This window comes from Panthera leo, chromosome C1, assembly GCF_018350215.1.
Source record: "Panthera leo isolate Ple1 chromosome C1, P.leo_Ple1_pat1.1, whole genome shotgun sequence".
NCBI lineage: Eukaryota > Metazoa > Chordata > Mammalia > Carnivora > Felidae > Panthera > Panthera leo.
The window spans coordinates 170,383,711-170,396,253 of NC_056686.1; positions in this window are offsets into that span (position 1 = coordinate 170,383,711).

The following is a 12,543-nucleotide window of genomic DNA, read 5'->3' on the forward strand; positions in this document are numbered from 1 at the left end:
ACTATAACTGCTATAAAAGGGATATAGGTTGCTCTGTTAACACAACTCCAAAATAATAATTACAGTATTTTAATAAAATGACCTCTTTAGACTAGATTTCAGTAATGTGCACATTATGAGAGAAAGAGTTAGGGTTTCTTTTGGAAATTTTACTCTACACTAGATGTTACAATTTACATGAACTAAGGATAAATCCAAACCTGAGTTGGCATGGAAATTTACTCTCTGTACTCATTATTGATTTGGGAATGTATATAATCATACTTGACATCTGTAACTGTGGACCCCTACATCTTTTTTTAAAAATTATTATTACTTACCTTTACAAAGATAGTTGCCTGCCAAAGGACTGGTTTCTTGACTTGAAAAATAAAGATCTCTTAACCTAAACACTTTTCAGCTTTTTCACGAAATGATAATATCTTTTGTGCAGGAATCCTGGGATAGGATCCTCAGGCCGGGAAAGTCATGATGATTGAGGCATAAAACAGCCCAAGTGCTATTTTCTTCATTCTTCTTCAGGTTAGCCATCTCTCTGGATATTTATCAGGATCCTTTGGAAGTTAATAGTCTTTTTCTCTGACAGTGATTTTCTTTACCCCCCTTCTCATGTCATTAAATTTGAAATTTGCCCAGGGATTAGGTTAAAAGTAGGTTTCCCTTCAGGCATGAAGAACAAAGTATGTTAGTAAATTCTGCCTTCCATATTCCACAAAAGTGGAATAGTACTCACATCATTTGTTAAGTGTCTTGTAAATTTAGGTCTTATTTGTTTGGTTCAGAATCTACCCATGGTAATCTTTGTGGGAAAGCTATTGGAAGATGTCTTTATCATTTCAGTGTGTAGTCAAAGTCTTGCAATAAAACTGCATTCAGGATGTAAAAGATTGTCCTTCTAAGCAGAATAAAAGTGTATGGCGTTATTTGACAGGAAAACTAAGAACTAAAGAAAGCTGACAATAATAGTAGTAGTAATAATAGTAATGACATAAAACTCTTAGTTGGGGCTTGAAAAATAAACTACAAATTATAGGTAAAATTCTGCTATAAAAGAGAATATTTTTTTGGGGGGGAAGCCAAATATCTGCAGGGTGATTATTAGAAATGGTTCTAAAGGACAAAGCTCAAGGACATTAAACACTTCGAGCTCTTATTTCACAAAGAAGAAATAGAGTAATTGCTTTGCTACTGTTAACTATTTGCCTCAGATATTTTATGATCATGTTATTAAAATATGAAACTTTATTATTAAAAAGTTCTTATTTCCTTCTGAACAAATGTGTTAAAATTATTTTCATTTGTTTTGAATTTGATTTTTTATAAAAACTCGGTCAACGATTCAGCAACCAAAGAGTAGCTTTTGTTCACCATGCCAAAACAGAAGCTTATTCTTTATCTGTTTGTTCCTACTTAAGGTTTAGTGTTTTAAAGAAAGAGACTTGTGTTCATTTTTGAGGTTTCCTTCCAGGTGGAGGTAGCTCTGTTGATGTAGTAATCCTAATCTCACCACACTCTTCTCCCTCATGTGATCACCCTATCCTGGGAAAGGAGAGTCACTTATCTGACTGGTAAAGTTAGGAAGAATAACCAGGGTGTGCATAGCCTAGCTCTCCTGTTCTTCCTCTTAGGAGTGAGGTCCTTCTTTATGGGATGTAGATTTTCTTCTCCAGCAATAGCACTGCTGGCATGCCTGATGGCCAGCAAAGCAATGATGGCAAATGGGGTATAAATCTTCCCATATCAGGGGATCAGGGGATAACAGGCCTGGCGTCACATCGTCTATCAGTAAAAAAACAAAACAAAAACAAGTGCAGATTGAGGCCAAGTTGCCCCCCCACCCCCCGCCCCAATTTGTTCAGAACCTGTGTGGCATGCTCTTTGCTTGGCCTTCGAGTGAAGGCTCACATTTGGTGTGTGGACCGGGAGTATAGGGAAGAAAAATCCCCGATGGGTGGAATTTCTTGAGTCAAATAAGCAGACGGAGACTCTTGGCTTGAGGGTTGAGGCTTTGGGCTTCATTGTGGGGACAAGGCACTTTTACATTGGTCGTTTGTAGAAGCTTCTATTGGGTCCTTGGGTAGAAATCATCCACTGACTTTTCTCTGCTGTGCTACTGCAAAGCCTTTAATCCAACTGCAATGACAGCTTGTCCTGCGTGGGTTAACTACAGCTTCTGGTGGTGTGGTCTGTGACTGATGGGCTATTTTTATATTGTTAGGCAGGCAATGTGAAGGCATCGAGGGAGCTGAGTGAATGGCCTCATCACAGAAAAATGAGAGGCTGTGAGGTAACGCAAAGGGAGGCTCAGAGGTCTAAGACAGAAGGTAGTGAGCAAAGATTTAAATTGCAAGCAGCGGACCACCTTGGGGTGAGCACTGCTAAGTCTGCCTGCACTGCAGCAGTTTTGCCAGAGCAATGATTCGATTGTAGGGAAAGGTGATTTTTATAGACCTTTGAGGCAATGGTGAACCGAAAAAAGTTTTTCCTTTTCAAACAGCAAAAAATTGAATTGGCAGTCTGACACAAAGTATTAGGGAGATTATTGGTTACAGTTGTTTTTGTCAGGCTCCACTCTCCTAAATTCCATTCTGCATTCAGAGCCCAGAAGGTGTCTGTACAGCAGCTAAACTGGGACTAAACTCGGAGTTACGTGGTTTGTATGTAAGTGTTCGTGTTTTTCCCCCACCATGTGGTCTCACGTTGGGCATTAGATTAATTATGTATGTGGAGAAAATTTTCCCTAGGAGGCAAAATTCTTATACCTACGCTACTGTGTAGCAAGAAGTGGTAAAATGGCTATTGTGGCTCAGAACTGAAGGTCAGCTCAGGAGAGCATATGAGTTACTGTGTGGAGCTTACAGTCGTGTCATAATTCAACGGCAGGAAACACAGGACTCCGAGGAGGCGGGGACACAAAGAGGTTAGGCAGAAATTGTTAATGCATAATGCCCAAATCAAGTTCTTTCAGGGAAATTTAACCCAGCTGAGTTTATTAGTCTTAGATCATGGGATTTAAATCAAAGAATTTTTTCTGAGTTTCTGTCATTGTTCTTGGCAACATTAAGAGTTTTGGAAACTGACTTTTGCCTTCTCTTTTCTTGATCTTGAGAAAACATAATGATATCGGGTTGCCTGGCTGGCTCAGTCATAGAGCATGAGACTTTTGATCTCAGGGTTGTAAGTTCAAGCTCCATGTTGGGCTTGGAGCCTACTTAGTTAAAAAAAAAAATAAAATAAAGAATGATATTATCTATGGTTATGTATGGATGCAGATTCTCTTTATAGAGTTGGACAAATGCCTTCTTTCCAAGTTTTCAGAGATTTCTTCTTTTAAAAAATTGTGAATGAATGTTGAATTTTGTGAAAGACATTTTCTGTACTGTTCATATGGTTTTGCTTCATTAGTCTGTTCATGTGGTGAATTACATTGATTGACGTTTCAATGCTGAACCAACCTTACATTCCTGGGATAAACTGCACTTGGTTTATGCATTTTCCTTTTAATGATGATTTCAGTCTTCTGTTTTGATGAGGATTTTTTTTTGTGTGTATTCTTGTTCATGAGCAATATTCATGAGCTATACATATATGTATGTATATATATACACACACACATACATATTATAATGTCGATCTGTTTTTGGCATTGATATAGAATGATTTGGGAAATACTCCCTCTCCTTCCATTTTCCGGGAGAGTTTTTGTAGAATTAGTATTACTTCTTTGTTAAAAGTTTCATAGATTCCGTAAACTGAGTCATCTTGCTCTGGAGTATTCTTTGAAGGTAAGTTTCTTAACTACAAATTCAATTTCCTTAATAAATATAGGGCTGGCTATTTAGCTTGTGTCTATTTCTTTATAAGTGAGTTTTGGTAGTTTTTGTCTTTCATTGATTTTTGTCATTTTATAAAATTTGTCCAATTTATTGAGCAAAAATAATGAAAATATTCTCATTCTTTTAATATCTGTAGAGTCCCCACCGATGTCATGTCTCCTTTATACCTAATATTGGCATGGTGTATATCCTCTTTGTTTTCCCTTGATCGTTATGGTGAGAGATCTGTCAGTTACATTGATCTTACCAAAGGACTAGCTTTTGGGCTCCTTGATTTTCTCTATTGTTTCTCTGTTCTCATTTCCATGAATTTCTAATTTTTATTTCTTTCTGCGTATGTTAAGTTCAATTTTCTGTTTTCTAGTTTATTAAGGTAGAAACTGATTATTGATGTGAAACTTATGTTTTTCCAGTATCATCATTTTTTCAACCTAGTAATTTATCTTTGATTGCATCTTGCCAACATTGATATATTATGTTTCATTTTACTTCAGCTCAAAACCTTTTAATTTCCTTTATAGTTTCCTATTAGATTCATGGATTTTTTTCAAGTAGAATGGCCTAATTTTCAAATATCTGGCCACTTCCCAGTTATCTTTCTGTTATGATTTCTAGCTTAATTCTATTATGGTCAGAGAACATATTTTGTGTAATCTAAATTCTTTTAAAAATATCAAAAACTTTTCATGACACAGAACCTAGCCTATCGTGGTGAAAGTACACTATAAAAAATGTGTTCTGTTGTTGGATCAGTTCTCTAAATTTCAGTTAGATGAAGTTGATGGATTATGTTGCTCAGATCTTCTATAATCTTACTGATTTTCTAGCAATAAATATAAAATTTATATATGGTTTGTCTGCTTGTTCAATTATTGAAAGGAGTGAAGAAGTGTCCAAATGTAAGCGTGAATTTGTTCATTTCTCCATTCAGCTTTATCCATTTTTGCTGAGTGCATCTTGAAGCCCTATGTTAGATGCATACACTTTTAGCATTGTTAGGTCTCTCGGAAAATTGATCGTTTCATTGTTGTGGAATATTCCTCTTTATCCTTCATCATCTTGTTTATTCAGAACTCTAGGTTTCCTGATATTAACATAGCTATGCCAACTTGTGGTTTGTCTTTGTATGTTTCCTACCTTTTTACTTGCATGTTTTTCATTGTTTTAATTTTAATCTATATATTTGTTTAATGTAGATTTCTTTTCCTCTTTGTTCTTTAGCAGTTTGAAAACAATGCATCTACATGTGTTCTATCCTGCTGTTGATTTTCTGAACTCTTGAATCTATGGTTTGATTTCTGTCATTAATTTTGGAAAATTCCTGACCATCACTTATTTAAATATTTCTTTTGTCTGTTTCTCCTCTGAAGTTCCAATTACATGTATGTTGGGTCATGTGATTTTTTTGTCCCACAGCTTTTGGATGCTCAGTCTATTTGCTCATTTGTTCTCTCCTTCCGATCTTACACGTACGTGTTTCATCCTTTCTACTTGTTGAATTCAAGTGGTGCCCGAGGTGAATGCTTTTTATACCTAGAAATGGCCACCTTTCTTTCTGCTTGTCTTAACTATGGAGGTTGAGTCAAAATGTAACAAGTTGAAATAGGTTTGGCTTTAATTGCTGTTCTTGATATCCTTAGTTTACCACAATTCTAAATTCTTCTAGTGTTAACTTTTGTTTAGGATAGGGCTTTTGCCTGTGGGTATTCTCTGTATCTGCTAAATACTTGGTATTAGGTTGTCCATTGGTGCTGTGCTTGAGAGAGTTTCTCTAAATATTTTCCCGAATGTAAGCAGTGGTTTCCTGTTATTTGACCCTTGCTAGTATAGTGACGGGAGCACAATAAATTTTCCAGTGTTTGGATTAAGACTCAATCTTAGGTATCTTTCTGGGTCTTGAAGGAAGGTCCTTCTAGTGATCCTGATCCTTGCTCAAGACAGTTCAAAAAAAAAATCTGCCTATTTCTACCAACTGCACTTAGTCTTTACTAAGGTTCTTCCCCTGCCTATACCCACCCTAGTTGTTCAGACTTTTGATCTTAGGATATAACATGGAAGGATCTAAATGGAGTTTTATGCCTCTCCCACAGTGCCTGCATTACCTTTACCTCAGGCGTGTGCACCATGTGCTGCATAGTCTCTCCTAGAACTGTGATTAATCTTTTTGTGAGTACCTAAAAAGTCTAGGAAGAAGATCCTGCAAGTGGATGTACATACATTTTCCTGGTGCTTCTGGTCATAAAGGGATCTATATAGTCATTGCTGGATACTCAACTGTTAGCAATTCATTACAGGCTTTAGTTGAATTCTTCTTATTGGTGTCTGGGGACATCTGCCTAAGTATTACTCCCATCCCACTTCTCCATGAGGGCACCTGTCTTTTTTTAGATTTATTGTTTTGTATTTACCTAACCAATAATTTCTGAGCCATCAACTCTCTGATGGGTTCAAGAAAATTGTGAATCATCAGATTTTCCGGCAGGTTTGCTGTTGTTGTTATCATTATAAGGATGGGAATAATGCACTTTTGAGCATTCTACACCTGAGTAGAATCCAAAAGCCCTAGTGTTGTCTCATGCTGTAAGGTCCTGAATATGTTAACAAAGAGGACTGTTAATTTATTAATTCATCCATCCATTAACCTATCCATCTATTCACATATTTCCAGAATGGCTATTGTATATAAGCCTTTGGAGAGCACAAAGATCAAACAAAGAGACTCTTGAACATTTTGAAACCAGCTATTCATTATTCTAGAGTGACTTCAGATTGGCTCTGATCAGAATGAACAATGATTGTCTTAAGAAATTTGGGTAATTGCTAGACTTTTTTAAGAATAACTTTTATGTATCTTCAAGTATCATTGTTTGAGAACTACTTTAGAAACTGTCATATACAAAAATGCCTTTTGGTTGCAAACTATAAATCTAGATGTAAAGTTTTAGCCTTTATACTGGTAAAATAATTTAAAAAGATTATCATTAGATTGAAACACACACACACACACACACACACGTCATAGACTCCATTGACCTTTAATAATATGCCTGCATCACCAGTTTGAAAAATAGTAGACTAGGTTAATTTCAGGAAATCCTTTATGGCTTTTGTAATTCTCTGACAATACAGTGAACAAACGAATGGGTGGGGAGTGAAGAATGAGTGAATTTTAAACATCATCTTTCTAATAATTTTTTTTCTTTAATCATTGAGTGGCATTTTTAGTCTGACTAGGTGAATGATGTTGAGAATTCATTAAGACTCTACTACCTATAAAATGTTGGCAATAGGTCTAGAAACCAGGGCTGACAAGTAAGAAACTAATGGTGCTATTATTATTTTGTTATTAACTCTGTTAGCAAAAACAGTAGTGTCATCAATGATACTGGGCAAATTGGAGTTCAAGTAAATAGTATCAAGAGCCTTATAAAAGCATAATCACATAATAGTGATCTCAGGAACATTGTAAGTAGCACACTTGAATGACAGTGTTATCTGAGAATACTGTTAATCATGCTTTTGAATGACCATAGTCTCCAGGGTATTATAAATGGTAGAGCTGAATGACAGAGCCATTAAAATTACTCCTAATAGAAATAGATGAGCATGAAACAGTTTGGAATTCATGTTTGTTTACATGAATTCTTGAGCAGGAGTCTTGAGAGAATTGCTTCAAGTCTTTTTAAATTCACCTAAAAAATAAATGGACATTTTAACCACTGTGAAAGATCACATAACCGATAGCCATTTATCCTCGTCACATAATGTTCTCTGAGACACTTCAGTGTGTTGTAAAAGCTTTATTTAAATCTACATCCTTTTCAACCAGGCAGTAAAGATTCTCATATTATCACTGTCCATGTTATTATAGGACTAGATAGAGAAGTATCCAGAGAGCTAGATAGTAAAGTTCTTAGGGAATAATATGAAGCATTGTGAACTTTATTGAAAAGTATTGTCCAAATAGATATGTTCTAGTAAGAAGAGAATTCCATATATTGATCTCGTTAAAGGATCCATTGTTAGGAAATCCAACTTTCTGTTACAGCTTTTAAGCAATGAGGACGAATGAAGAGTTGGGAGAGGACTTTTTTTTTTTTAATGTGAAATTTATTGTCAAATTGGTTTCCATACAACACCCAGTGCTCATCCCAACAGGTGCCCTCCTCAATGCCCATCACTTTCCCCTCCCTCCCACCCCCCATCAACCCTCAGTTTATTCTCAGTTTTTGAGTCTGTTATGGTTTGGCTCCCTCCCTCTCTAACTTTTTTTTCTTCCCCTCCCCCATGGTCTTCTGTTAAGTTTCTCAGGATCCACATAAGAGTGAAAACATACGGTATCTGTCTTTCTCTGTATGACTTATTTCACTTAGCGCAACACTCTCCAGTTCCATCCACGTTGCTACAAAAGGCCAGATTTCATTCTTTCTCATTGCCAAGTAGGACTTAAAGGACTCCTCAGAGACAGAAACACATGGGAAAAAGGCAAAGTGAGGGTGTGGAGTAGAACTGGGATCCCTAATACAGAGGGAACATTAGGCTTTAGGAGTGGGGTGGAACATTTGTTAACATGTGTAAACTATGGTAGAATAATGTACAGCCTCTACCAAAGAGTATATGTGTATATGTGAGACAATTACAAGTTTTATTTATTCAAGAAAAAGATTCAGTGCTATGAGTAATAAATACTATAAAACAACAAAACTAGACATTTCATTGTCTAAACACAATAATATTTAAATTAATTTGTGTGATTTGTTTACCTAGGTGTTCACTTACAATATTTGAAAGGAGGGAAGAATTTAGTATGAAGGGGAAAGAATTTAGTATGAAGGGGGGACAGTGCCTTTTAGTTATTACAGTGAGGAAGGGGGATGCTAAATACTTTGTGGACCAAGAATACTAAATGTCTTCTATGTATCAGACAGTGCACATAACAGAGTGTCTTGCTTCAACTCCATGACACTGGGACCAGAATAACCAGTGTACCCTTTTAAAATAACGGTAAACTATATGTTCAGCAGTAGACAAATTTTTTGCTTGGTTCTTTTTGTTTGCTTCCTAGGCACATGGTTACCTAGAGTAGAGGATCCCATATTTTTGCAATTGGACAAAATTTGGAGGAAAGCATATTTTCTGTTTATAGTGAGTTTGAATCTACAGATAATATAATACATCATGCTCTAAAACCCTTTGCATTCTATATTGCATCACTGGATAAGTACACATCATTGAATTCTTAGAAACAACAACAGATACAGTTTTCAAGTATGAGGAATAAATGTCTGAGCAACTGCAATAATTTGGTTCCTACGTATATGTGTATTAAATGAAACAAATTATAAGTCCATCCTGTTGGGGATAAGAAAAATAACTGGAAATTAACTTGAACTAAACAGAAATCAGAGACATAGAGGACTTGTCATAGGCCTTGAGAAGCAATAGAATATGAAGAAAATTAAACTATTGTTTGAGAACCACACTCCTATTGCATCCCAGAGATGACATGGGCTGGATACATATCGTATTGATGGAACAAGAACCTGCAGAGGGTGGAATTCTCACCTCATAAACTCAAAGACCTGAGCATTTAGGCAGAGCATGAATGCTTATTAATTATACCTGTTACTTACAGCAATGTGGCATGATTGTATAAGCTGATGGTTCCTGAAATTTGGGGCAAAGGGGCTCATTGATAAGTTTCCAGTGACAAGTTATGCTCAAGAGATTAAGTGTGCATCTACCTTTTTGTTCACTTAAAATAATTAACAAGATCCTTATATGGTCAGTAGTTTCTTTCTTTGGTTTGTTTCAGGAATGCAGAAATTTTTGAGTCTGTAGGATTTTTTCCAGTCCTTAGTAACTCTAACCTATCTTAAGAGCTTATATTCATTTGCTTAATTTTTCTACTATAGAGTTTTCGTAGAACCTGAGTATTTAATATTTCACTATTTATTTTTCATTGATCATATTCATTACACCTATTTTAATAAACATTTTAACTTTTCAGTAACTATTCATCTATATAGTATATATTGCATTCCATTTCTTATGACATGCTATTTTAGGTACTCATTCAAAAATGGTGTTAACTATTTATCCTAGGAATGATAACTATTACTTATTTGGAACTTATGTGCAGGCACTTTATGTATTTAATTTCAAATTCTCACAATTACATTGCAGGATAGTCTTATTCCTAGTTTAGAGACAATTCTGTAGTTGATAAGGGAAATTGTGTAAGAGCTGCATCTCAGAGGCCCAAAACCTTATCATACTTTACTGTTTGCACTGTACTGTTAGTTATGGAACAAAAACCACCGGGTTTGCACAGAAAAGCAAAGTCATTATGCATGTCATAGGAACGGGATTTATTACAGGGATATGATGTTCCATAACTGTGGGAACTGGTCAAACACTCAGTGGAAGGCTGCCACTTCTCTGTCTGGTGTTGGACCTGAAGTCAGCAGTTAGGCAGTTAGGAATGAAGATGGGTGGTGTGAAGTATGGCTGAGCAGGAATTAACGAACTTCTGAGGGTGAGCTGGATTGTATTACGGTAAACTGGTACCTGCGTCTCTATCTTACTACTTCCCAGCCTCCGGTTTCAGTGAGGCCAGCGATCTTGTGAAGGTGGCACACTTGGTCCTGAAGTTGCACATGCATGTGGACCAGGACTGGGTGAAGCTGAAAGACAAGCTCTCCAGGGGGCTGGAGGAGTTCTTGGTCCAGCTGTGACTCAGCCGGCGAGGTGAGGTGAGCGATCAGGTCAGTGATGACTCATGTGAGCCGGAGCAAAGCAAGACTGTACTGGACCTCTCAGTGAAAACATGGCTGCTGTATTTCACTTCTGCCTTCCAGTCCTCATGAAAAATTTTCCAGCGGCCTGTCCTGACCCAGAGGCACCCAGGGACAGGAAATCTGAGAAACAAAACTTCTGGCTTAGCTAAGTTGACACAGTACAAAGCCACTGCATTTAGTTTTAGATGTGACTGATTTTCTGGCAAGGAAATTAATGTGAAAAGGAGTTAAAAGATAGTACCTTGAATTTTGACACATTTTCCTCTACTTTTCAAATACACTCATAGTTATGTCTTGGTGTACAAGACAAGCAGGTGTATACAGTAATATTTGTCCAGACAAGAAGAGAAAGATGCAATTTTACTTACTATTTATATTATTTATTCTACATAAGAGAAGCCAAAATGATGAAATCCATTGACTACAGTTGTGAAGTATTGAAAATTCTATCTGAAACATTTTATAACTCAAACAAGAAGTATCTATAATTCTAGTGAGTTCGGCATGAATGGAGAAAATGGTCATCAATAGCGTTAGAGAAGAGAGATGCAGCAGTTGTTTTTGTTATACTCAGTGGTTGCAGTCTCCAAATAGAAGCAGGAAGTTTCTGTAAGAGTCAGAGTGCCCTAATGAAAACATTTTGGAAGTGACTCTTTAGTACAAAGAAATGAATGTAATCAGTTCTAAAAGAAAGAGATCTCATGTGTCTATAAACAGACACTTTACTTTGTGGTATAGATAGTGGAGTTAAGAGTAAGAGTATAAATACAGAATTTCCGTATGCTAAATATTCGTATGGAAATGGAAAACGTCAGCTAAAAACATACATAGCATTTGTGTGGATCATAATCCAGAGACGGTAACAACCCCCCCATGTGTCTCTTGCATGCTTAATGACAGCACCATATTACATCATTTATAAGGATGTCCCCTGGGAGTTTTAGGGCATTATAGCTACAAGGGAAACCTTCATTGATTAAAACAATTATTTTGAAAGTCATGCCTAATGAATAAACTTTAGAAAATAGATACACCAAAACAAAGCCAGATAATTCAAATGATATTTGTCAAAAGAAACTTTATTAGTTACCTGTTTTGGATAACAAATTACCTTAAAAGTTAGCTTAAAACAACACATTAATAACCTTAGTATTTCTGTGGGTCAGGAATCTGTCCATGGCTTAGCTGTGTTCTCTGCTTTGTTTGTCACAAGACTGCAGTCAAGGTATCCATCCAGGTCTTTGTTCTTAACTGAAGGTGTAGGAACAGAAGTTTCTAACTGAATGTTAGGCTGTAAGAAGGAGGCTGCCCTCATTTCCTTGAAAAATGTTTCTTACATAGCCAAGTGCTTCATCAAAGAGTGCAAGTTAAGGTAGTTAAGAAAGTGGAATTTACCAACTAAATGGAAGTCACAAACCTTTGTAACCTAAGTTACATCCACTCAACAATGATGTATTCTAGTTACTCAAAGGAATTGATTACATCACACATTTAACATCAGAAGGCATGGATCATTAGCCCATCTTGGAGGCTCCCTACCACCACGATTCTGTATTAGAGAGCATCTAGCCAGAGACAGAACCACTGGGAAATATAGCTTAGCCTTGACAAGTTTCCACATTATAAAGCCATAACAGGCTTAGTGTTGTTACAAAAAGTTCCAATCTCAGTGGCTTAACACAATAAAGGCTCATTTGTTTTTGCTCTCTTGTCAGGTAGTGTGGTCACTGGAGCCAGGGGCTCTGGTCACAGTATCCTTCCATCCAGTGGCTCTACCAATGGACGTCCACAACTACTCAGAGATAGTAATTTTGGTCTTCTGGAACAGATTTTACTCTATTCTCATTTTCTCCCCATCCCCCTAATTCTTCCTTCCTTTTCAAGGTGCACAAACATGTACACAAGTA